The following is a 12,441-nucleotide window of genomic DNA, read 5'->3' on the forward strand; positions in this document are numbered from 1 at the left end:
ATTTATGTACAAATCATTTCTGTTATAGTCCGCGTAAAACTGCTAGTCCGCTCTGAATATACAAATGAATCGCGTCGCCATAGCATATTGTATGACTACAGCTGCGCGCAACAACTTCAGAGCGGATTAGCAGTTTGGCGGGGACTATACTAACCCTGATCTACTTAACCGTCCGTCTGTCCTATGTTTGAAGCATTGTATACTAGTATAATTATAAACTAGCAAATTATAATATTTAATTTATGACAAATTTTACTAACATAGGATTTTAAGTACAATGTTAATACTAATAAAATATGAACTACGAGCTTTTGCCCGCGGCTTCGCTCGCGTTACGAAGTAATATTTTCATCCCCTATTTTATCCCCTTGGGGGTAGAATTGATCAAAATCGTTTCTTAGCGAATGTCTACGTCATAACATCTACCTGCATGCCAAATTTCAGCTCGATCCGTCCAGTGGTTTGGGCTGTGCGTTGATAGATCACTATGTCAGTCAGTCACCTTTGAGTTATATATATTTAGATGCCTGAATTAAACGGAAATAAAAAACAATAGTAATAACTATAAAAATATAGGCAATGTCACCCCCACAATTTAGAGGAATCCAACGACACCTCATATGTTAATCCGTCAAGTCGTTTGTGCTGCAGCGTGACACAGAATGACACATACATACATACGCCCAAACAACATTACCCTCCGCATTGGAGTAAAATATATTACATATAAATATCAACAGATTTGCTTGAAACACAATAGGACGGAAAAACCAACTGCTTAAAACACGTCATGATATCACATTTTGATAACAATTTTTTTAAGATTTCACCGAGCACAAAAATAACGACTATTTTTGTTTGTTTGCGAATTTTGATATCGTATACATTTTTATAACTCAGAAAGTTATGTTTTAATTATTGAAGACTTCTTTGTGGTTGATTAATGTGATTTTGATAGTGATTTTTCGCAGACATAAAAATAAAATAGTCAATAAGACTAGTTAATATTGCAAGTTTGCAGATCTTTTGGGATATAATACGATACGATACGACGTTGTGATAATTTCGTAATATTTTCTCATGTATAATATGTTTACTCTTACCGCGTGGACACGTCGATACATGTACTATTTTTTATTTTTTCAAATATGCTTAAGAAGTGTAACTTCTTTTAAATAATTTTAAATAATTATGTAAACACTTTTTTCTCTATTTAAACTCTACATTATAAATTTACTCTCAACACTTACTTCTCGACATGACATAGGCCAAAACATCACTTATTCAGGTGAAATTTTTACATCTTTAGGGGCGAAAATTTAAAAAAAAAAAAAAAAGAAAGAATAAAGAATAACATTTGCATTGCAAAGTATGCTCAGGATGGGACACAAACAACGTTATTAATGAAGTATAAGATTTTAAAACACATATAAATTATGTGTATTATACGTGTATATCGTAATAATTTATAATCAAATAATTCTTACTTGCTTTATTCATACAGTTTTTACTACATTATGTATGTAAGTAGGTACTACGTTTACCACGTGATCGGCTCGAGTAAGAGTGAAAGTTGTTACGATCTCGAGAAATGGTTAGTAACTACCTTGATAGTTAAAAGTTAGTTGGTTTCACTTCATTCAACATTTTAAAGCAGTACCCTTAGTATGAGTTTTTACGTTTATACAAAAAATGACTGTTTTTGTATTTTTTTACGTATTAGCCAATTAATTTCCAATCAGCGCCCCTAGTGGACTGTATCAGAACTGATTGGAAATATATGGGACATACGTAAAGAAATACAAAAACAGTCATCTTGATAAAAACGTAAAACCTCTTACTAAGGGTACAGGCCAGAACAGCATATCCTAATAATTCGCTCAGTTTTTCAATTTCTGGGTTGCGGACCCCTAGGGAGTTGGGAGGTCTCAGTAAAAATTTGCAATCGTTTAAATTGACACCAACACTAGTAAATATTGCAATTGCAATAACTGTGTGGATACTAGAAAAAGGTAATAAGTTTCACATTATGCAACAGTTAATACCAGAGCATGGTAGGAAGCTTCTCGATCAGCGTTTTTTCAATATGTGGGTTACGAGCCCCTAAGGGGTGATTTCAGTAAAAAAATTAAATATAATAAAAAGTTTAGGACATATTAAATATAAATGAAATTTGTAGATACTTTACTACTTCGGGTCGTACACCCCCGGGGTTTCCCCCAAGCCTCAGTAAAAAATAAATAAGTTAACGATAATATTTACTATGGATTTCTAGGTACTAGATTATACATTTAATTAATGCCTAATTCTGAAAACAAATAAAAATATTTTACGGATTTAGAAACTATAATGATGGGGGTCGCAAAATCTTTATACACATATTTCTTATGTGTGTGTGTATGTCACTGAACTCCTCCTAAACCACTGGACTGATTTTGATGACATTTTGTGTGTGTTCAAGGGGACTTGAGAATGGTTTAGATTCACAATTTAGTCCGTGGGAAAAGGTTCTTTTAATTAATTTTTAATTCATAAGTAGTTATAGAATCGGAAACTATGCATTTGATCAAGTGATGATCTTTAGGAAAGTTGTTGTCCAAGAGCCGAGAACGAGGGTTTGGGAGTTGATCAGACCAATTTTCGACAGATGGCACTACTGTCATTCCAATGCATGTACAAATTTTGCGTTTTATGTATGTCTTTAAAATGCGGGCGAAGCCGCGGGCACTACTAGTTTTTTTTTATATATCAAGGTTGTCGTACTAAAAAGGTTGAAAATCACTGCTCTACATTAGTCTGTTGTGACATCGTGCCCGTAGTGAGGCTTACGTAAATTCGGATTCCTTTGTTTTTGTGCAAGCTTTTAACTTACCTTGTTAGTCTGTATGTATGTGAGGGGAGTAAATAATTTTAAAGCAGTTACCCTCAACCGATTGAGCCGAAACTTTTATACATGTTTGATTTGGATGACACTTCGTAATGTCATTTTAAATCCAATATGGCGATCGCCCCAGGATTCAGTAAAATAATTTCCAAATGAAGGGGTTTTTTGACATGAATACACGAAAAACAAATAACGTTACTAAAATACTTGTTTTTAAAACTTGTTCTAATGTATTGTATTCTTTTTAAAAAAAGTATACATGTAGTTTGTAGCTATATTGTAAGATATTTTTGATTAAAGTTGAGTTACTCATTTATATATAAAATTCTCGTGTCACAATGTTAGTTACCGTACTCTACCGTACCGGCTTCACCGATTTTCACCAAATTCTATATGCCTACTTTAAGTAGGTCTGAGAATCGGCTATTATCTATTTTTCATACCCCTGTGATAAGGGTTGTTCACGCTTAACATTTTTTTACTTATATGGCAACACACCGTTTGCCGGGTCAGCTATAAAATATATAAATAAATAAAGTAGAAATACGAAATAGACAGCTCCTAAATATATTTGTACAAATTACATATCTACATTAGGGTTGAGATATCGGCTTATCATTATTTGTAGAGGCGATATCGAATATCGTGTTCCCAAATATTTACTTTGTTACACCGATACCACCCGAATTGCCCTTCACTGTAACGGTTCGCGATTGGCTGGCGTTTTTTGTATTTTACGTCTGTACCCTAAGTATTTTTGGATAAAATTGGTCCAAATTATCTTTGCTTAAGATCTGGTGCTGAAGGTGGTAGAGTCAGTATGTTTTTTCCTGATAATATGGGAGAAGCAAACGAGCATGCAGTCCACCTGATGGTAAATGGCTTCTGCCGCCCATGGACATCTGTAATCAACTACGTAAGATCCAATTCTTACCTGAAATCTAATTGGATCTAAGAGGACTAATTGGAATGCCTGGGATAAGTATGTCTCCCTTACTACACGCTTCACACCACGGAGGGTACTACCACCTTTAAAAGAGGAGAGGATTAATGGTTCGACTCCGGCGACACCACAGCCACACCTATATCTGTCTAATAGCAGTGTTGAGCGCTGCTGTGTTCTGGTTTAAGGGGTGTGGTAAGGAAGACATAATTTTCAGAGGCATTCCAGCTTAGTCCTCAGGAGTAGCAGCGCATCTGTGGCCGACCTCAGGTAGGAATCCAATATTATCTGGGTTAATTGCAGATGTTCACTGGCTGCATAGCCTACCATCAGGTGGACTGCATGCTCGTCTGCTACTCCTATATTATAAGAATCAGTTTTAAAAGCCGGCAAAGCCGACATAACGTAACCCAACGCATTTAGAATGTAACAATAACATGATTGTTGCAATATTTACATTGCTAACTAAACTGTATTTGTTCAGCTATTGTTCAATACTTCAGACAATAGACATACTATTGGTTTTATTCTTATATACAATAAACATAATCGTTGAGACAACACTGTCTGCTTAATCGAGTGCCTAATTGACTTTTAATAAATTGACTAGCAGTGATAGCCTAGTGGTTAAGAAATGCGGCCTCTCGATCGAGGGGTCCGAGGTACAAATCCCAGGAACGCACCTCTGATTTTCAAATTTATTTGCGTATTAGAAATTAATTAACATTCATTATGTGCGTATTAGAAATTAATTATCACTTGCTTAAACGGTGAAGGAGAAGATCGTGAGGAAACCTGCATACCTGAGAGATTTATAAAAAAAATCTTAAAGGTATGTGAAGTCTACCAATACGCACTTGTCCAGCGCGGTGGACTATGGCCTAATCCTTCTCATTCTGAGAGGAGACCCGTGCCCAGCAGTGGGACAGTAATGGGTTGATGATGATGATGAAATTGACTAGGCGACGTGTTTAATAGGAATAACAGGAAAAAATAGACCACAGATGTTGTCCCAGCACAAAAAAGCCCCGTGTGGTTCGACACAATTAAGAAGTTATCTGGAGGCACGGCAGTGCCTCCTCCAAGTCGAGCCAAAAAAAAAGTGGCACGGCCGTACCATTCTTTTCTCGAAGCAATTCAGCCCATTTTTGACCCCTGTAACTTGGTTGTATATGAAGCTAGAAGCCTAAATTTTCAGGAGCTACTTCTTTAGTGTATTTAATTTAAAAGAATGCATGTATCAATTTGTACACGCCTAAGAAGTGAAACTATAGTATGATATTGTATATTGTATATTAAAAAAAATTCAAAATGTTTGGTATGTATCATATCGGATCGTATCGTGTCATGTCACGTCATGTCATCATATCGTGACACATCATTATGATATGATCAAATTAAAACATTTTTTTTCTATACAAAATAGGTTCTTTACGGAGCACTTTTTGAATGTGTTTCGTTATGGAGAAGAAGCGGCGAAAGAAACTCCATAACACACATCTTTAAAAAAAATGTTTTTTTACAATGTATTAACCGAATGGTACATGTGGAGCTGGAACTACTTAAGACCACACCGTCAAATAATCACTTAGTTTATTAATCGCTTTTTTACATAGCGTTTGTTTAACGACATGTTTGAACTTTTTTTCTGTGATATTCAAAATGTGGTCGGGTATTTTATTGTAGTAGCGAATACAGTTACCCATGAAAGATCTAGCCACCTTGCATAATCTATGTTTAAGAATTGCTAATTTATTTCTATTTCTAGTATTAAAGTTATGGTGGTTACTATTTTTTTCAAGCGTATCAGTGTGTTTTCTTATATGCATAATATTTTCATAAAAAGTAAATATTTAAAGTTACTAATTTTGTCATAAATATTGGGTTGTTCACGCTTAACATTTTTTTTATTTATATGGCAACACAACGTTTGCCGAGTCAGCTATAAAATATATAAATAGATAAAGTAGAAATACGAAATAGACAGCTCCTAAATATATTTGTACAAATTAGATATCTACATTAGGGTTGAGATATCGGCTTATCATTATTTGTAGAGGCGATATCGAATATCGTGTTCCCAAATATTTACTTTGTTACACCGATAACAACCCGAATTGCCCTTCACTGTAACGGTTCGTGATTGGCTGGCGTTTTTTGTGTTTTACGTCTGTACCCTAAGTATTTTTGGAGTAAAATTTGCCCAAATTATCTTTGCTTAAGATCTGGTGCTGAAGGTGGTAGAGTCAGTATGTTTTTTCCTGATAATATAGGAGAAGCAAACGAGCATGCAGTCCACCTGATGGTAAGTGGCTTCTGCCGCCTATGGACATCTGTAATCAACCACATAAGATCCGATTCTTACCTGAGATCTAATTGGATCTGAGAGGACTAATTGGAATGCCTGGGATAAGTATGTCTCCCTTACTACACGCTTCACACCACGGAGGGTACTACCACCTTTAAAAGAGGAGAGGATCCCTTAATGGTTCGACTCCGGCGACACCACCGCCACACCTATATCTGTCTAATAACAGCAGTGTTGAGCGCTGCTGTGTTCTGGTTTAAGGGGTGTGGTAAGGAAGACATAATTTTCAGAGGCATTCCAGCTTAGTCCTCAGGAGTAGCAGCGCATCTGTGGCCGACCTCAGGTAGGAATCTAATATTATCTGGGTTAATTGCAGATGTTCACGGGCTGCATAGCCTTTTTTTTTCTCGAGGGGGAAACCTTCAAAAGGTACCCGACGACGTGGGAGCGACGCCGGGTAATGTGGGATTTTTACCGCACTAAAACCCCCCCGGTGGCCGTCCTCAACGCTTGTTGGAGAACTCCGGGATCTCCAACGGAACACAACCGGAGCCCTCCAAGCGCGATGCCCAACGGGCTCTACCCTGGGGGAGCAGTTTTCGCTCCTCCCACACCATGTAGTGTGTACGACGGTATGCGACCACACATACCGCCGTCCTTCCCGGGGTCATTTGCTGGACGGTTCGCGCTCCCACTCTTGCCGTCCGCAACCCCGGAAGCCCCCCTTTTAGTCGCCTCCTACGACAGGCAGGGGATACCGAATATAGCCTACCATCAATTGGCTTGCATGCTCGTCTGCTATATTATAAGAATCAGTTTCAAAAGCCGGCAAAGCCGACATAACGTAACCCAACGCATTTAGAATGTTACAATAACATCATTGTTGCAATATTTACATTGCTAACTAAACTGCATTTGTTCAGCTATTGTTCAATACTTCAGACAATAGACATACTATTGGTTTTATTCTTATATACAATAAACAGAATCGTTGAGACAACACTGCCTGGCTAATCGAGTGCCTAATTGACTTTTAATAAATTGACTAGCAGTGATAAGGGCCTTCTTTATTTTATTTTTTTGTTAACGAGGGGGAAACCTTCGAAAGGTACCCGGTGCCGTGGGAGCGACACAGAGTTATGTGGGATTCTTACCGTAAAGGTATTCTTGCGTAAAGGACTCCGGGATCTCCGGAGGAACGCAACCGGAGTCCTCTTAGCGCGTTGCCCCGTCGGGCTCCGTCCAGGTGAGCATGCCACTCGCCACGACGTCTGTTATTCACGACGGTATGCGACCACACATACCGCCGTCCTTCCCGGGGTCGCTGCCGGGCGGTTCGAGCTCCCACTCTTGCCGCCCGCAACCCCGGAAGCCCCTTTTAGTCGCCTCTTACGACAGGCAGGGGATACCGTAGCCCTATTCTGGTCCCGGAACTACAGGGACAAGTGATAAGGGCCTAGTGGTTAAGAAACGCGGCCTCTCGATCGAGGGGTCCGAGGTTCAAATCCCAGGCGCGCACCTCTGATTTTCAAATTTATGTGCGTGTTAAAATTAATTAACATTTGCTTAAACGGTGAATGAAAACATTGAGAGGAAACCTGCATACCTGAGAGATTTATAAAAAAAAATCGTAAAGGTATGTGAAGTCTACCAAAACGCACTTGGTCAGCGCGGTGGACTATGGCCTAATCCTTCTCATTCTGAGAGGAGACCCGTGCCCAGCAGTGGGACAGTAATAGGTTGATGATGATGATGAAATTGACTAGGCGACGCGTTTAATAGGAATAACAGGAAAAAATATCCGCAGGAGACATAGTATGTCAGACCACAGATGTTGTCCCAGCACAAAAAAGCCCCGTGTGGTTCGACACAATTAAGAAGTTATCTGGAGGCACGGCAGTGCCTCCTCCAAGTCGAGCCAAAAAATAGTGGCACGGCCGTACCATTCTTTTCTCGAAGCAATTCAGCCCATTTTTGACCCCCTGTAACTTGGTTGTATATGAAGCTAGAAGCCTGAATTTTCAGGAGCTACTTCTTTAGTGTATTTAATTTAAAAGAATGCATGTATCAATTTGTACACGCCTAAGAAGTGAAACTATAGTATATTAAAAAAAATGCAAAATGTTTGGTATGTATCATATCGGATCGTATCGTGTCATGTCACGTCATGTCATCATATCGTGACACATCATATCATACATAAATCAAATTAAAACATTTTTTTTCTATACAAAAATAGGTTCTTTACGGAGCACTTTTTGAATGTGTTTCGTTATGGAGAAGAAGCGGCGAAAGAAACTCCATAACACACATCTTTAAAAAAAATGTTTTTTACAATGTATTAACCGAATGGTACATGTGGAGCTGGAACTACTTAAGACCACACCGTCAAATAATCACTTAGTTTATTAATCGCTTTTTTACATAGCGTTTGTTTAACGACATGTTTGAACTTTTTTTCTGTATTCAAAATGTGGTCGGGTATTTTATTGTAGTAGCGAATACAATCCATGAAAGATCTAGCCACCTTATATAATCTATGTTTAAGAATTGCTAATTTATTTCTATTTCTAGTATTAAAGTTATGGTGGTTACTATTTTTTTCAAGCGTATCAGTGTGTTTTCTTATATACATAATATTTTCATAAAAAGTAAATATTTAAAGTTACTAATTTTGTCATAAATATTTTTTCCATACGCCCCAAAAGAAGTAAAACTTCATAAATCGATCACAACGCCACCTATTAGGTTCAAAATTTCATTAAAATCGGTTAGCGGTTTCGGTGATTAGCGTGATTTAAATTGTTTGGAGGTACATGTCATCTGATGATGATGATGATGTCATGTGATCTGTTGACAGAACTTGCAACAAGCCACATCACATTTGACCGATCTTTAATTTCGTATTTTATTTTAAGATTTCTGACGTAAATACACCAAGTTCTCTTTTTTAACCGACTTTCCAAAGAAGAGAGGTTATCTATTCGACGCATATTTATATGTTATCGTTCTTACTTTTAAAAATAAGTTCAAACTATTTATAAACATCTAGCTGACCCGGTAAACGTTGTGTTGCCATATAAATAAAAAATGTTATGGGTGAACAACCCTTACCACTTACGGGTATGAAAAATAGATAGTAGCCGATTCTCAGACCTACTGAATATGCATATAAAATTTGGTGAAAATCAGTAAAGCAGTTTCGGAGGAGTACGGTAACTAACATTGTGACACGAGAATTTTATATATAAGATAGCAGTTTAAGTTCACACATATTAACTTAAGATAAACATACCGTATGAGTAATTACTGGGAAATAACATCAATTACAAACGGATATACAATATCACACAATTTTTTACTTTGTTAAGAGGAAAATCCTCTTCGAAATAATTACGTATCTGTTAAGTAAGGTTTGTTTTATTTTATCGTAACGAATAATTAGTTTCGAGCGGCGTCTTAGTCATAATCATCAAGACATTCTACCCTTGTACACGGGTCCCTAACCAAACAGTTTGGGAAGCACTTGTAACTGAAGCCTCTTGTCACAATGTTTGAGAAGCACTGTCCCAAATGCGAAATCAAGACACGTAGTCAATTTGAGCAACCACTAAGGGGCCCAACGAAAAGCTTTGAAGGTGGTGGAACCTTTTGTGACTGGAATCCGGCGGGACCAACGCCACACCTATTTCTGTTATAACAGCACTGTTGTGTTCTGGTTTGAAGTGTGTCAAGCGCTGTTGTGTTCTGGTTTGAAGTGTGGTAAGAAAGACATACTTGTCCGACACTTTCCAGCTTAGGTAGCAACGCATCTGTGGTTGCACTCAGGAAGGACTTTAATCTTATCTGGGGTTGATTACAGATGTCCATGGGGGGCAGTAGCCACTTACTATCAGGTTGACTGTATAGTGGATTTGTTTGCTTCTTCTATTTTATGAAATAAAGTTTGGGAACCACTGGTCATAGACAAACGTAAATAATATAAACGCTTTGACATTCAAACTACTTTTTGGATTGCGTTCTTGACTTTTATTGTAACTTTTCTTATTCTATTTATATCAAAACCAGTTTTCCTATTATTAATGTAGGTATGTACGTACAGACAACACGAATATGTCAAAGATACTATGTACATAATGCGATGTTAGTAATGACTTCTGTTTTTTAAAATATAGAAGTAGAAAATTGGCAAATTTTTATCTTTCGTAGGCAAAATTAGGTTATTATTAATAAAGCAATTAATCTATTGTATTAATTATCCTTTGACTATTTTAATCTATTTCGTAAAATAAACGTTTATTAATTTATCTAAGACGTAAAATCTATCTTTTTTACAAACTGAATAAAATTTATTATTTTCTTGATCTTGATCGATCTTGACGATTTTATTTATAAACGAAAAATTCCTTTACATTTTTTTTTCAAAATAAAATAGCATATATCAATATCTGTTATATACAGTTAAAGAGATAGAGCTCTTTGACAGACGAACAGACGGACAGGCAGACAGCAGAGGCTTAGGTTAGGGTTCCGTTTTTACCCTTTTCGTAGGGAACCCTAAAAACCTTTAGACCCTTTAGACATCAATTTATAAGAAAAATACATATATTAAATAAATTCGATTTTTTAAACCTATCAATCTCAATTTACCGCCGTAGTATCAGAAATATTTAAACGCTTTCTACACTATGATTTCTAGTGGTGGTAGTAGGTGCTATGGACACACACATAGACACATACACAAACACCCAGACCCAGAATCAGAAATCTAAATTCATCATTTAGAAATCTGTCTGGCCGGGGATCGAACCCGGGACCCTTTGCGCGTCAGACCGGCATGGTGAACGCTCCGCCACGCGGGTCGTCAAATCAATTTTAAATAAATAAAAAAAAAACGCGGATTTAAATCAATTGAATGCACAATCGTTAAGCAAAAACAACTTAAGACTAAAAAAGGAAGACAAGAAACAAAACTTTCGATACACAACACATCACAAACACTAATTACTATATACCTACTAATTACTTTAACTAAACCACAGATAAAACACAAAACCACTATTTCCCGCGTAAATGATTTTACTTTTTAATTCGGAATTGTCACAAGTTTCGCGCGCTCGTTACACGTCTTTATTTCGTAAACGCTGTTGAGTACTGGCTCACAAGCCACTGGCTTGTGAATGGAGAGCGGTGTGCACTCCGTGTAATAAGGCATAGGGATGGGTTGTGTCGATACGGAACTATCGATATTTGTTATCGATAAATGTTCACGTCATTGTTATGTGCGCTAGTTGAAGGGCGACGGCATAGATTAGTAAAGATACTTTGCCGCCTTGAAATTGAATGAAGCCACAAAAGGCTTATTAGTAAGTTATTTTTTTTAATTCTTGACAAATAAAAACATTCTTAGAGAAAATTTACGAATAAATAACTAATACTGCGTAATTTACATAACAAATAAATAATTATTTCAAATATTTTAGGGGCATTTTGGCACGGAGATGTGGCAAAACGTTTTTTACGCAACTATTTCAATTCTCAAACCTGGGTACATTTTCTTGTTAGGAGTGAGTAATCTTTACTAACCTATGGGCGACGGTTGTACTTTGTCGACCCACGGCGCAGTGGTCACCATACTGGAGTGACGTGCAGGGGGGTTCCGGCTTCGACTTTCGGTCATCCTTGCGCAGGGGCCATGCTAATCTTCTCTGTATCGTTCCAATTTTAGTATATGTACTGCCGAAGCAGTGTGGTAGTGATAGTCTAGTGGTTAAGACGATCATCAAAAACTATTTAAAATTTGCAAAATTGTCCCGGTAGATAAGAAAGTAAAATCCATAATTATATTAGAGCAATTTAGAAAACTAGCACATAAAAAAATAAAACAATACAGCCGGCCTAAACGTCAACATACCCAAAAAACAAAGTTTGTAGTTCCTAAAGTTAATAATTATTTTGGTCGACGTACAAGACAATGGGTAACTCCAACATTTTGTAATGAAGTGGCAGACATACTTGACGAAACCATGTCTAAAGCGCAACTGAAAAGCATCCTCCGCAAACACTACCTGTCTATGTGTCCTTGAAATTGTCCAGTGGTACAGGTGTGTGTGATTACAATATTAATTCTCAGACCTATTGAATATGTATATAAAATTTGATGAAAATCGGTGGAGCCGTTTCGGAGAGGTACGGTAACTAACATTGCGGCACGCGAATTTTATATAAGATTATTAAAGCCATACCTACTATATTTAAAAAGCACATCTGTATCACTGATAATTATGATATTATTATATGTAACGC

The 12,441-nt window shown here is 37.1% G+C and overlaps 1 protein-coding gene and 1 pseudogene across 1 annotated transcript in view; both read right to left on the reverse strand.

Annotated features, from left to right (window-relative positions):
* Positions 1-11,315, reverse strand: part of ATP7 (copper-transporting ATPase 1) — an 81,758-nt gene extending 70,443 nt beyond the window's left edge. Inside the window, exon 1 of the mRNA XM_073092603.1 lies at positions 11,155-11,315. The gene's annotated coding sequence lies outside the window, so the exon portion shown is untranslated. The remainder of the gene's footprint in view (positions 1-11,154) is intronic.
* A 495-nt stretch (positions 11,316-11,810) lies between these two features.
* On the reverse strand, positions 11,811-11,885 carry LOC140757054 (uncharacterized; annotated as a pseudogene).
* Positions 11,886-12,441: the final 556 nt, after the last annotated feature.

Source organism: Epargyreus clarus, unplaced genomic scaffold (genome assembly GCF_041222505.1).
Source record: "Epargyreus clarus isolate Ecla_fem2 unplaced genomic scaffold, WU_Ecla_fem_2.2 ptg000036l, whole genome shotgun sequence".
NCBI classification, from domain to species: domain Eukaryota; kingdom Metazoa; phylum Arthropoda; class Insecta; order Lepidoptera; family Hesperiidae; genus Epargyreus; species Epargyreus clarus.